This window comes from Henckelia pumila, chromosome 2 (assembly GCF_033568475.1).
Source record: "Henckelia pumila isolate YLH828 chromosome 2, ASM3356847v2, whole genome shotgun sequence".
Classification (NCBI taxonomy): Eukaryota; Viridiplantae; Streptophyta; class Magnoliopsida; order Lamiales; family Gesneriaceae; genus Henckelia; species Henckelia pumila.
The window spans coordinates 177,352,653-177,366,614 of NC_133121.1; the positions used below are offsets into that span (position 1 = coordinate 177,352,653).

Sequence of the window (13,962 nt, forward strand, 5' to 3'; positions counted from 1 at the left end):
TCTGGAAGGTGCCATATATGCCAACATACGGGTCATTTTGCAAGGGTGTGTCCTCAGAGAGATACTGGACAGGCAAGAGGTGTAGAGTCATCACGATCAGTGGCTCAACCTGGAAGACAGGCCTCTTCTGTTCATTCTTTTCAGCCAGCACATCCACAGCAGCAGACTCGACCAGGTGGAAGTCAGGCAGGCAATCAGCCTCAGAGACAGCAGGCTCATGTCTTTGCTTTGACTGAGGAGCAGGCACAGGGAGCACCTGATGATGTGATTGCAGGTAACTGTTCTATTTCTGGTTATTCTGCTTATGTGTTGTTTGATACCGGTGCATCCCATACGTTTCTATCTGCCAAATTTGTTGCATTACATTCTTTGCCTGTTGAGTCATTACCAGTTGTAGTATCTGTTTCTTCTCCTTTGGGGAGGGGTCTTATCTCGATTCAGATAGTAAAGAATTGTGTACTACAGTATGAGGGTAATGAGATTGAGATCGATTGTTTTGTACTTGGTATGTCTGATTTTGATTGTATTATTGGGATTGATATGCTGAATAAGTACAGAGCTACCGTCGATTGCTTTCAGAGGGTAGTGAGATTCAGACCTGAGATGGCTGGAGAATGGAAGTTCTATGGTAAGGGTTCACGTGCTAAGATTCCTCTTATTTCTGTATTATCTATGACCCGACTTTTGCAGAAAGGAGCGGAGGGATTTCTTGTTTATGCGGTGGATATGTTGAAACCTAGCCTGAACCTGGCTGACTTGCCAGTGGTTAGTGAATTTGCGGACGTCTTTCCGGATGAGATTCCAGGATTACCTCCGTATTGTGAGATTGACTTTAACATTGAACTGATGCCTGGAACTGCACCGATTTCGAAAGCACCTTATCGAATGGCACCAGTTGAACTGAAAGAATTGAAGGAACAGTTAGAAGATTTACTGGCCAAGGGATACATTCGACCCAGTGTTTCTCCTTGGGGTGCTCCAGTTCTGTTTGTCAGAAAGAAAGACGGATCAATGAGATTGTGTATTGACTACCGGCAACTGAACAAGGCTACGGTAAAGAACAAATACCCTTTGCCTCGTATTGATGATTTGTTTGATCAGTTGCAGGGTTCTTCTGTGTATTCCAAGATCGATCTGAGATCTGGATACCATCAGCTGAGAGTTAGGGATTCTGATATTCCTAAGACTGCGTTCAGAACCAGGTATGGCCATTATGAGTTTATAGTTATGCCGTTTGGTTTGACGAATGCTCCAGCTGTATTCATGGCTTTGATGAACCGTGTGTTTCAGAAGTATCTCGATGATTTTGTGATTATCTTTATTGATGATATTCTGATCTATTCCAAGAATCTGATTGATCATGCTGAACACCTGAGAACAGTTTTGAAAACCTTACGAGCCGAGAAATTGTATGCTAAACTTTCGAAATGTGAGTTTTGGCTGAAACAGGTTGTCTTTCTTGGACATATTATATCTGGAAATGGTATTTCTGTGGATCCAAGTAAAGTTGAAGCAGTGATCAATTGGGCTAGACCGACATCTGTTCCTGAGATCCGGAGTTTTATGGGATTGGCTGGGTATTATCGTCGATTTATCAAAGATTTTTCCAGTATTGCGAAGCCAATTACTCAGTTAACTCAGAAAAATGCTCCTTTTGTCTGGTCTGAAGCTTGTGAATCTAGTTTTCTTGAGTTGAAGACACGACTGACCAGTGCACCAGTCTTGACGATTCCTTCAGGTACTGGTGGTTTCACTGTTTACTGTGATGCATCTCATCGAGGATTAGGGTGTGTCTTGATGCAGCGAGGACATGTGATTGCTTATGCCTCAAGACAGTTGAAGCCTCACGAAACCAGATATCCGATTCATGATCTTGAATTGGCCGCCATTTTGCTTTGAAGATTTGGCGACATTATCTGTACGGGGAGCAATTTGAGATTTATTCTGATCACAAAAGTCTGAAGTATCTATTTTCCCAGTCAGAATTGAATATGAGACAGCGAAGGTGGCTTGATTTGCTTAAAGACTTTGATTGTGAGATTAAGTACTATCCAGGGAAATCGAATGCGGCAGCAGATGCACTCAGTCGAAAGGTATGTTCTTTGTCCTTATCGACGATTGGTGTATCGAATTTGATTGAAGACTGTTGTCTGTCTGGGTTAGTATTTGATATGAATTATCAACCTCTTCGACTCTATCAAATGAAAGCTGAACCAGCTTTATTGGTAAGAATTCGAGATGCTCAGAAACTTGATCAGAATATACAGAATGCGATTGAGAAAGTCAGATCGGGGCATGTATCTGAATATCGGGTTCGAGATGATCTTCTTTATGTTCACAATCGCCTTGTAGTGCCTGATATTTCTGATGTGCGACAACAACTACTGACAGAGGCGCATTGTAGTCGTTATAGTATTCATCCTGGAGGTAGGAAGATGTATAATGATCTGAAGACTCGATACTGGTGGAAGCCAATGAAGTCTGATATCACTGAGTTTGTGTCTCGATGTTTGAACTGCCAACAGGTGAAGGCTGAAAGGAAGAAACCGCCTGGTTTACTTAAGAGTTTATCCGTGCCAGAATGGAAATGGGATCATATTTCCATGGATTTCGTGACGAGATTACCTCGATCTTCTAGAGGTTATGATGCTATCTGGGTGATTATTGATAGATTGACGAAGTCTGCATGTTTTATACCTTATCGTATGACGTACAGACATAATCAGATGGCAGAAATTTATGTCCGTGAAGTTGTCAGATTACATGGTGTGCCGAAGTCTATTGTATCAGATCGTGATCCTCGATTTACATCTCACTTCTGGCATAGCTTACAGAGTGCTTTGGGTACTCAGCTTCGTTTGAGCACAGCTTATCATCCACAAACAGACGGGCAGTCTGAGCGTACCATTCAGACATTGGAGGACATGTTGAGAGCTGTAGTGCTTGATTTTGGCACGAGTTGGCAAGATTCATTACCTCTTTGTGAATTCTCGTACAACAACAGCTTTCAATCGAGTATTGGAATGGCTCCTTTTGAAGCTTTATACGGAAGAAAATGTCGATCTCCTTTGTACTGGGATGATATTTCTGAAGTACCTGATATTGGTCCTGATATGATCCGTGATATGAATGACCAGGTGAAGCTTATTCAGAAACGAATGAAGACAGCTCAAGATAGACAGACGAAATATGCCAACATTCGACGTCGACCTTTGTCTTTTGATCAGGGGGATCGAGTATTCCTGAAGATTTCTCCTTTCAGAGGTACAGTCAGATTTGGCAAGCGAGGGAAGTTGTCTCCACGCTACATTGGTCCATATGAAATTCTGGAGAAAATAGGCAATCTTGCCTATCGATTAGCTCTTCCTCCGGAGTTATCTGGAATACATGATGTCTTTCATGTATCAATGCTTCGAAAGTATCTTTATGATGAATCTCATGTACTTCAATTTGATGAAGCTGAACTCGACGAGACTTTGAGTTATTTTGAAAAGCCGATTCAGATTCTGGATCGTAAAGAGAAGCAACTTCGTACGAAGACTATTCCGCTTGTGAAAGTTCAGTGGAGTCGTCATGGTATTGAAGAAGCAACCTGGGAGACAGAATCAGATATGAGGCAACGATTTCCAGAGATGTTTCAATGATGTGAGTCTCCTTTAGTTTTCTGTTATCTGATATCTATTATATGATCTATTGATGTTACTAAGATTTCGAGGACGAAATCGAGTCTTAGTGGGGGAGAATTGTAACGCCCGGAATTATTTAATTTTAATCCGAGAATAATTAATTTGGGAATATTTGGAGTTTTGATTTAAATTCTAATATTCTTAAATTGATTAGGATTGAATTTGAATGAATTGAGTAATTGAGGACTGAATTGCAATTATTGAGGTCTTGAGGGGCCAAAGTGCGATATGACTACACTTATCAGATTTCATGCTTAACTTATCAGCATGCACGTGTCAATCAACACATTTCATCAGATTTATTCAGACAAAAAGAAAAGCAAGAACCGAGAGGCAAAAGAAAAGATCTTTTCAATTCATTTCTTTATCTTGCGATTGCCATATCTTTTGACTCGATTATCCGAATTTGATTCCGAAAGATGTTTTGGAATCCTCTCGACAAGACCTTCGATTTGATGTAAGTTTTTCTGTCTTTCATGTTGGTTTGAGAATTCGAAATGGACAGGGATCAGAAGTTGGAATGAATTTGATGGTGTTGATCTTCTAGCTTTGATGTTCTTGAAGTTTGGTTAAAGAGTGATGTGTATATCATGTCCTTATGATTTCCAGATATGTTTAGATTGATATATACTTGCTGATATGTTGAGTTGAGTTGTTGAACAATTGATATGAATGTTAGAAATGATATAGAGCTTTGCGGGAATCGCCGAGTTATACCGAAATGCCGTCGAATTTTTGAATTGGAGTGATTTGATAGCATTCTTCAGCTTAGAAGTGGATGAGCTCTTAGCTGATGATTCTTTGCTTGTTATGTTGTTGTTTCAGTGCTTGAACAGGACATTTCAATTGATTAATCTCGACTTCGAAACTGATAGACGATAGCACAAGAATTGGACAAGCTCAAAGACATCCTAGACATCACATTTGAAAGGTAAAAGTGGACTACAATTTGATTGGGATTATAACTCGAGATGGTTGTATCGAGTTCCCTCAATTCACATACTTGTTTGTTTAAGTGCTCTTATGTGCTTTCTTTTGATTACTTGAATAAGTTCTGGATATAATGAATGCCCTGATTATGTTACATGTTGCATTCATCTTGATGACATATTCCTTTGAGTTTGAAATGAACGGACACGTTCGAATAGACGATTTGAGGGATTGTATATGTATGGCCTGGGTGGTTGTTTGAGCCTAGCGTCTGAGCTGCATATATAATGGCTTCAAAGTCTAGAGGAGCAAGATAGTAGCCCCACCTCGATAGGGTGTGTCGGTGGATTAGCTATGATATCTTCTTCTCGGGATCCCAATTGATGAATGATGAAAAGAACCTTGTTTTGAAAGCATGCATTGTATTTACTTCTATATCATGATTGTGATATTGATTATGCATGTTTAGTTGCTTTTACTGGGAAATCTATTTCTCACCGGAGTTATCCGGCTATTGTTTTGTTGTATGTGTCATTGCAATAGGAGGAAGTGGAACCGGGCAAAGGCGGACTTAAAGAACAAGGGATGAAATCGATATAGCGTGAGGATCCGAGTTAGGAGTTATGTGTGCTGTCATGAAGTTTAATGAGTCTTGATCATGATCATGTTAGAAGATACTTGTACCAAGACTTGTAGATGATTGAGTTGTGGCTTTGTTGATGTTTATAGGATTGGAAATATGTTGTAAATCCTTGAATCAACATAAGGTGTCTTGATCTGGATATATGACACTGTTATTACATGTTATGTGAATGATGATTATGTTATAAAGCCTTGGAATGGTTTATTACTAGCATTAAAAGCATGTTAGAATGCATAGTAGTTGTTATGCTTGATTTCATCATGTCTAGACTTTGGTAGGACATGATCTTGAATCAATCATAGGCATGATCTCGTTTTTGACAGCAGCTGAGCCATATTTTTTTTTCTGTTGGTTTGGCTGGCGCACGGGCGAGCTCCTGCTCGCGCGCGCGCGAGCCAAACCAGGGGACCTCGGTCCCATTGGCCGGCGCGCGCGCGAGGGGTGATGCCCGCGCGTGCGCAGTGCAATTTATTTTAAAAAAAAAATTTTTTTATTCTTTTTTTTAGACTTTGATTATTGTCTAACATGGTTTAATAATGATTAATGAGATTAATAAGAGATTAGAACTCGGGTCTTTACACTATTCACCCCCAAAAAAAATTCTTGGCTTTTAGCCTTGTCCTTTTTGGGTGTTTGATAGTTATTTGCATGATTGATTTTTGATTATATGATTAGAATCCGGGTCCTCACATTAAGTGATATCAGAGGGATAAGATCTTGGATTGAATTATAGCGAGCGGGGTAGATCGAGTCCGCATGAATTAAATTCTCGCATGTGATTGACTTATTTAAATTCCATGCGAGCATGCTTTATCATTTGAGAGTTATTTGAATCTCATGATTTTGTGATTCAATTAGTAAAGCATTACTTACTTGAGATACAAATTGTGAATGATTTTCGATTTGAATCCGAATACTCTCGAGGTGATTGAGTAATCTGAACAGAGATTTATGGACACTGAATTATGAATTGAGATTATGAGAAAATTGTGTTATAATCCTCTTGAGTATGATATATAGTTTCCCGATGAATTTTGAACAGGAATCGACCAGCAGTGACCCCGATTGGATAGAATAGAACTACGACTGATCAGATGGATATCACTCCGACATCGATGGAATCTTTACTGATGAGGTTTCAGACTTTTAAACCGCCGACTCTGAAGAATACTGGAAATTCTGTTATGTGTGAAATTTGGTTAGAGGAGATTGATCAGTTGTTTGATTCTCTCGAATACTCAGATGAACGTTGACCGACGATTTCGGTTGGGAAAAATTATAGCAAGTGAACTAGGTCAAGTTATAATATAGTTGGACAGAGTCCAAGTCGATCTCACAGAGACTAACGTTTAAATACTAAGATATAGACTATTCAAATTAATCTAGGATAATTAAAATAAAGGATTTTTATAAATTAACTACTAATTAAAATAAAATAAATTATTCTAAAGTAGAAGTTTAAATTAAATTAAATGAACAGAAAAGCTTTAAGACTGATTCAAATTTTAGGAAAATGACAAGGAACACACAACGGTACCAAACATCGATAATTGCCACGTATTGGATTTAATCAAACAAAACTCATTCATATTCACAACGAAATTCCCTAGAATAATTATTAATCTATTTCTAGAATTAATAACCCTATTTTCATTTAACAGTCCAATTATTTCTAATTTAATTTAATTAAACAAAAACGCATTCAGGAATTATGGAATTTCAGCTTTCGCCTAAAATAGCACACAGAAACCGAATACTATTTCTAGTCGGTTTAACCATATGTTAATCAATATTTTTGAAGCTAATTTCAATCTTTTCTTTTTCAAGTCCAGATCGGACGACATACATGCAATTAATTGGCCAGATTAAAAGCAAGAATTATGCACAAACATTAATCAATAAATATTCCATAAATCAAAATTCAATCAATCCGTTCCATGAACAAAAATCAATAGACTGGCCCTATTGTGGCCCCGGTCAAAAGACGACTACTCCATAATAATAAAATCAAACAAAAGTTTCATGTTTGAATTCATAATAAAATAAAATAAAAAAAGAAGAAAAGAAAATTCTCAGCAATAGTGCCGAATCTTGCTTGCGTTGCGCGTTTCTTCTCTTCTAAGATCTCAGCCGTCAAATCCCGAAAATCTCTCAAAAGTCTATCAGTCAAAAATCAGAAGTTCAAAAGTCCTCTCTAATTAGGGCTTGACTCTATTTATACCTCCCTTATTTTTGTCCAAAATAATGTCTTAAATTGCCCAAAATAATTAAAGTTCCAAAAATCCCAAATTCTGCGCGAATTATTTTTTTCCATATCTGCGACTTACACGGACCCCGGACATGGTCCGTCCCTAGGTCCGTGTATTAAAAACTCCAGCCCAAACATTTTATGAAGCCACATGGACCCTCTTCCAGAAGGTGCACGAGGTCCGTGCATTTTTCTAAGATGAACATCTCAAAATCCGATGGTACACAGACCCTTTTCCAGAAGGTGCACGAGGTCCGTGCATTATTTTTCTTCCTTCAATACTCTTGGCGACTTAAGATTTTTCTGTGTTCTCCGGCCAAGTTCCAACGTGGCATTGAATTGTTTGACTTTTTTTTCAATATTCAGTTCTTCTCAAATCTTAGTCAAACCTACAAACATAGAAAATATGACGATTTATGCACAAAACTCGGAATATAAATGCCAGATAAGCACGAATACGACAAAATAAAGTGCCAAATAAGCTATAAAATTTGTGCTTATCAAATCCCCCACACATAGCTTTTGTTCGTCCTCGAACAAATCAAAAGAAATTAGAGATGAGAAATATCGACACAGAGTGGCACAATCAAAACCTTTCAATCTACCAAATCTCGTCACACCCAATCAAAAGCTCATACTTCGAAAATCACAAGCCTCGCTTTCGTCGCAATTCAAAACTCGAACACTACCCAGAAAAGATCAACAGAATGAGATGTGTGTAGTGTGAGTGTCAGAACTTATACTCCTCAAAAGTTTTTCGATTTAAAGATCTCTCATGTTTATTCACCAACTAAAATTTTTCTTTCTTTTTCTCGCCCCATATGCTTATCTTTCATATCCCTCTCTACTAAATGTGGAACAATTATGACTCGGTCAATAGGTCTTTTAAGCTTATAACGTTAGGCCACGGTTCACGGCTACAATAAAGGATAGGAAAGCAAAAATGAGAGACAACAAACAAGTTTCCATTTAGCGCAATTAAAAAGCTCCATTCCCCATCTATTATTGAATTTCATAACTTTCTTTTGATTCATCAATACAACCCATTCTCTTCTTCTTTTTCCTCCTTTTCTTTTCAATACCCCTTGAAATTTTTCGGGTACTTTCTTCTCTTTTTTTTTCTTTTTTTTTCAACTCAACCCTTTCTTTCATTCAAAAATAATTCACCAACTCCTTCAAATATTTTTATGTGAATACTTGGAGTTTTTTGTATATTTAAAAGCACCAAAAGGGTTTGTTTCTCTCAACTTAGGTAGGAAAAATAGTGTATATGCTAAAAAATCAGGTGGTCAATGTAGGACAGAAGAAATGACGAATGGGGTCTAATTGTGTGCCATTGGCACACACCATTCGATTTTTATCAGGCTCAATGGGGTTACTAGGGACAAAAGTGATGCATCAGGTAGGCTCGAAAGGCTCAAACGGTCCAAAAATCGCCTAAATCATCCCTAAGTCATAATCATTCAAATTTTCGCTTCGAGGACTAATCAGACAAGTTCTAGGGATAACAACTGCAATTTTTCTATTTTTTTTTAAGTGATGTGAAACATAGTGTAAAGAACGACCCCTACCCCCACACTTAGAATGCGACACTGTCCTCAGTGTTAAATGCTCAAAAAAATAAAGAGAAAAATAACAATAGCAAAAACACTTCCCTGAAAAATGTCGACGACCATGCAAAATTAGGGGCAAATGGCAGCCTGAGCAAAGAGAACAACAAAACCAACCAAAACACGTAAAATAGAACAATGACGCACACAAGCACACATATAGGCTTCCCAAAATAAATTCAACAAAGAGTAAGCACCACTAAGGGAATAACCACAATATCCATGAAGCTTCAACTAATAAAAGTCATAAAGTGCAAGAACAGTTAAAACCCACGACATAACTAGAATAGGCTAGAGTATCCGCAAAACATGTCAAAAGAGATGAAACTACAACAAATAAACTCCAAAACACATATAGTCCAAAACCCATAACAAAATATCCATAACATCCAAAAGAACCACAACAGACAATATCTCTAAACTACTCCTCCTCCAATGCAGCAGCTGACTCGGCAAGGTCATCCAAGGCAGAGCGATCAAAAGGCGGCGCATGAATGTCAGTGGAGTATGACTGGGACGTGGCGTGATGCTGGAGTCGAGTCATACCGGTGCAAAGCTCATCCAAGCAGTCAAAAATGGCAGAGAAAACGCGACGAGTACCCCTCGGAGCTCTGGCGTGGACATGTGCACCGGCGGGAGGGTCAGCTGCCTGATCAAGGGTAGCATTCTTCCTGAATGCGAGCTTCTCGGGATGCATCTGCAGCTGTAGGTGGTGGGACTGGCGGATCTCGTGCATGATAGTGAGTGTTGCGGCTCTTAGGGTTCTTATACCATCCAACCTGTCGAAAGATAAAATACATACCAGTCATCGCGTGGGCGGTGAGCATGTGCTTCGGCGCTGGTGCAAGAAAAGCCTCGCCAGTCAAATCGACGCCGCAAGCCGCCAAAATCCTCAAAACTGTAATGGCGAAAGGAGCGTGCTACTTGGCATTCGGAGCACAAGCCAAGTGAGCGACAGTGCGCATATGAGAGATCAAGATGCTCGCCAATGGAATCGCAGTGATATCTCCCAACCCGTACAACATCTTATGAATCAAATACATATCCAGGTTGCACACCTCATTGTTTCCAGACTTCCGAGTTGATGTTTGCACTGATGAAGTAGCAGATGAGGCGATCAATCAAAGGGAGAGTAGTAGGGAGGATGCTGTAACGAGAACCAGTTTTTACCCTACGGTAGGTGAGATGCGACATAGCAAGGTTGAAATTGTAGGCAGGGTCAGACAAGATAGCATCACATTGGTTGTAAACAATCGGAGGGCCCTCATTCGGAATGTGCAAAAGCTGGGCCAAGAACTCACTCTTTACCTCGATGCGAACTCCCTTCACAAAAGTCTGAATTGTTTGCATCCCTGTTTTGTCCTTCTCTTCAATATTGGCATAGAACTGCCAAACCAACTCGGGATAGTAATCCCCTCGGATATCCAGAATATAACCCCAGCCAAATCTATCAAACTCTGCTCGCAGTGGTACCTGAGCATCAATAGTCGGGTGGATCGACTTCTCAACAATCATAGAATTCCCTTTCATCTTCTCATATCACTGAAAATTTTCCAAACTAGTGAAACGAGTATCATCAAAAGCAGCCCCTCCACCGCTGCGAGAAGACGAAGCGCCTCCCCTCGCACGCTTACTAACAGATTTTCTCGGCGCCATAGAAAAATAATCAAAAATTCCAATACCACCCCTTTCGCAAAAATTTCAACACAACTCGGCCTAAGAACAATATATCCAACCAACAGTGTATTCAAACTTCAAAAACGCCACCAACAATGTAATTTCACCAAAAATCGATAGCAAACAGAAACTTCAATCAATATATATTCCCAACACAACAATCACGACAACGATAACCTCTTAAGAATAAGCAACTACGAGAACCATCTTCAAACTCCCAAAAAAATTTTCCATCGTGAACCACAACAAATCTCAAACTCAATACAGATCACAAAACCGAGATGGAAGAGTCAAGCCACGCTTACCCGACACGAAACCGAGAGGCAGACAGAAACGCAGAAAAAACAGAGAAATAGGGGCGACCCGGGCAGAAACAGACGTGACCCGCGGGGCAGAGGACACGGAGGCTGATAGGAGTCGTTTTTGTGCGTTATTTTGCATGTTTTGTGTTTGTTTTGCTTTCATTTTGTTTGCGTTGTGTCTGTTCCTTACCTTTCTTGTTCCGTTTTATTGTTTTATTGTGTGTGTAGTCACTCCTTTGGTTTATTTATTTTTTCTACAGGAAAGCACTAGGAATTGCTGATTTATAGTGAGAAGGCGTTGCATGCATGCGGCCATGAGGAAAGCAAGAGAAGGACATTATGTTTCTGGAAAAATACAGGGCGCCCGGGCGGCACTTTTCTGCCGCCCACGCGCACCCATATTTGAGCAAAACAGTAGCTGGACTAATTTTCGTGTGCCCGGGCGGCACTTTTCTACCGCCCGAGCGCACTCCCATTTGAAGAAAAATCCTCGAGGCAGAGTGTAGGCGCCTGGGCGGTTGTTTTATACCGCTAGGGCGCCTGCACGTAATTTTGGGAAATATTTTATTTCGGGTATTTGGTTTGATGAGGACTCTTGGGCTATTTAAAAGAGGATTTTATTAAACGGTTGGAGGGTTGGACACATCGCATAGAGAGAGAGAGGACGGCGGCTAAGAGATTGAAGATTTCTCATCTCCGTTGGGAGTTTTTCTCTTCATCTTTTCTGAATTCTTATGTTAAACAATTTTTAGATTGATTTTGTAATGACGTTCAGTAGCTAAACTTTTATTTTGTTGGAATCGAGGGGATCCGAACCCTGAAACACTGTAGTGTGATTGAATCACCGGAAGTATTGAGATATGATTTATGTTTATAATTGATTTTATCATGTGTTTTTTTTTCTATGTTGATAATTAGCTACTCTTAACATAGATTCGTAAATTATGAATTGCTATCGAGAGATAGGTTCATAATTAGGGCGAATGATAGAATCCATGAACTTAAAATATGCATAGAGATATGGTATTTATTACATGTTGATAGCCATAGATTACCAGATTGAAAGCTGTAGAATTCATAGAACGCATAGCAATCAGTCATGATAAACAATTAGAGAGATTTAATTGTTTCATTGAGTTGATTAGTTTGGCATAACCTCGAGAGAGAGTGTCAATATTTCAGGAATTTCTGTCAAACTTATGCGCATAAATTAAATTCCAATCGTCCAGTACAATTAAGGGGAAGGTGAACCGAAATTCCAACAAAATCTTTTCAAATTTTTATTTAATTTACAATCGTGAGAATTGGTTTCTTAGTTGTGATTTTTTTTATTTATTTACTTTGAGTTCTTAGTATTAAATGGTAGATAGAATCACAAATCAACTTTTCGATATTTTGTGTAGTTAAAAATTTAAGGAACAAATTATTATTGATTAGTCCCTGAGGGCGATACTCGTACTCAGTACATTTTATTATAACTTGAATCGTGCACTTGCGATTATTTCGACTGGAACTGAGAGATTTTTATAGCATATTTTAGTGTTAGTATTCCATCGATCAAGTTTTTGGTGCCGTTGCCGGGGACTATTGAGATTTTAATTTGTTTATTCGATTTTTCTCTATTACAATTTTAATCATTTTTATTCCATCTGTGAACTGCAGGAGTCTCTTGCAGTGCATGCGACTCTCACCTGAGGAACTAGTGCCTTTTGATCCAGAAATCGAGAGAACTTTTCACAGAAGAAGAAGGCAGCAACAAGAAGAAATGGAAGAAGAACAAGAACGAGAACAACTAGTTTACAGATCCATGATGGATCTCGCCTTGCCAAACATCGAAGATTCTAGACCAAGCATCATCAGGCCAACTGTAGCAGCGAATCACTTTGAGATAAAACCTGCTATTCTTCAAATGATTCAGAACACACTCCAATTTGGCGGGACGGTCATTGATGAACCATATGTTCACCTCACAAATTTTCTAGAAATTTGTGATACATTCAAGATACAGGGAGTTTCTGATGACGCTATTCGGTTGCGTTTATTCCCTTTTTCACTGCGAGACAAGGCGAAAGCATGGCTAACAAATTTACCTGCAGGTTCCATCACTACTTGGGATGATCTGGCAAAATCTTTCCTCACCAAATACTTCCCACCATCTAAGTCAATGAAGCTAAGAGCTGACATCACAACTTTTTTCCAATGAGAACAGGAAACACTTTACGAAGCATGGGAGCGCTACAAAGATCTACTGAGGAGATGTCCACACCACCAATTATCAGACGGTCTTGTGGTACAAACTTTTTATTATGGTCTTTCTCACTCAAATCGTACAATGTTAGATGCAGCTGCAGGTGGAAATTTACTGAGAAAATCGTCAGAGGATGGTTATGAATTAATTGAGGAAATGGCATCTAGTAGCTATCACCCTCAGTCTGAAAGGAGTGCGACCCGGAAATCTATGGGAATTCATCAGGTTGATGCGTTCACATCAGTGGCCGCTCAACTTGAAGTCATGAACAAGAGAATTGAGGAACTGAGTGTAGGAAACTCTGTGATGCGAGTTCAAGAAGTGTGGTGTGAAAAATGCGGTGCAGAGCATTTCACGAAAGACTGTCAAACATTTTCTCAACCAGAGGGAGTTATGGAAAGTCACATGGGAAATCAAAATCGCCCAAGGAATGACCCATTCTCGAATTCCTATAATCCAGGGTGGAGACATCATCCAAATTTCTCGTGGGGGTGGACAGAACAATAAACCATATGGAAATCAGAACTATGGCAGACAGCCTCAAGAGGAGAAATCGAGCTTAGAGCAGATGATGCAGAAATTTATATCATCTACTGAAACCCGGATGCAGAATCAAGA

General features: G+C 39.3%; 1 non-coding gene across 1 annotated transcript; it reads right to left on the reverse strand.

The window, feature by feature from the left end:
• Positions 1-13,263: 13,263 nt before the first annotated feature.
• Positions 13,264-13,370, reverse strand: LOC140885951 (small nucleolar RNA R71). The gene has a single exon (XR_012151363.1). It is a non-coding gene; the product is annotated as a small nucleolar RNA R71 (small nucleolar RNA).
• Positions 13,371-13,962: the final 592 nt, after the last annotated feature.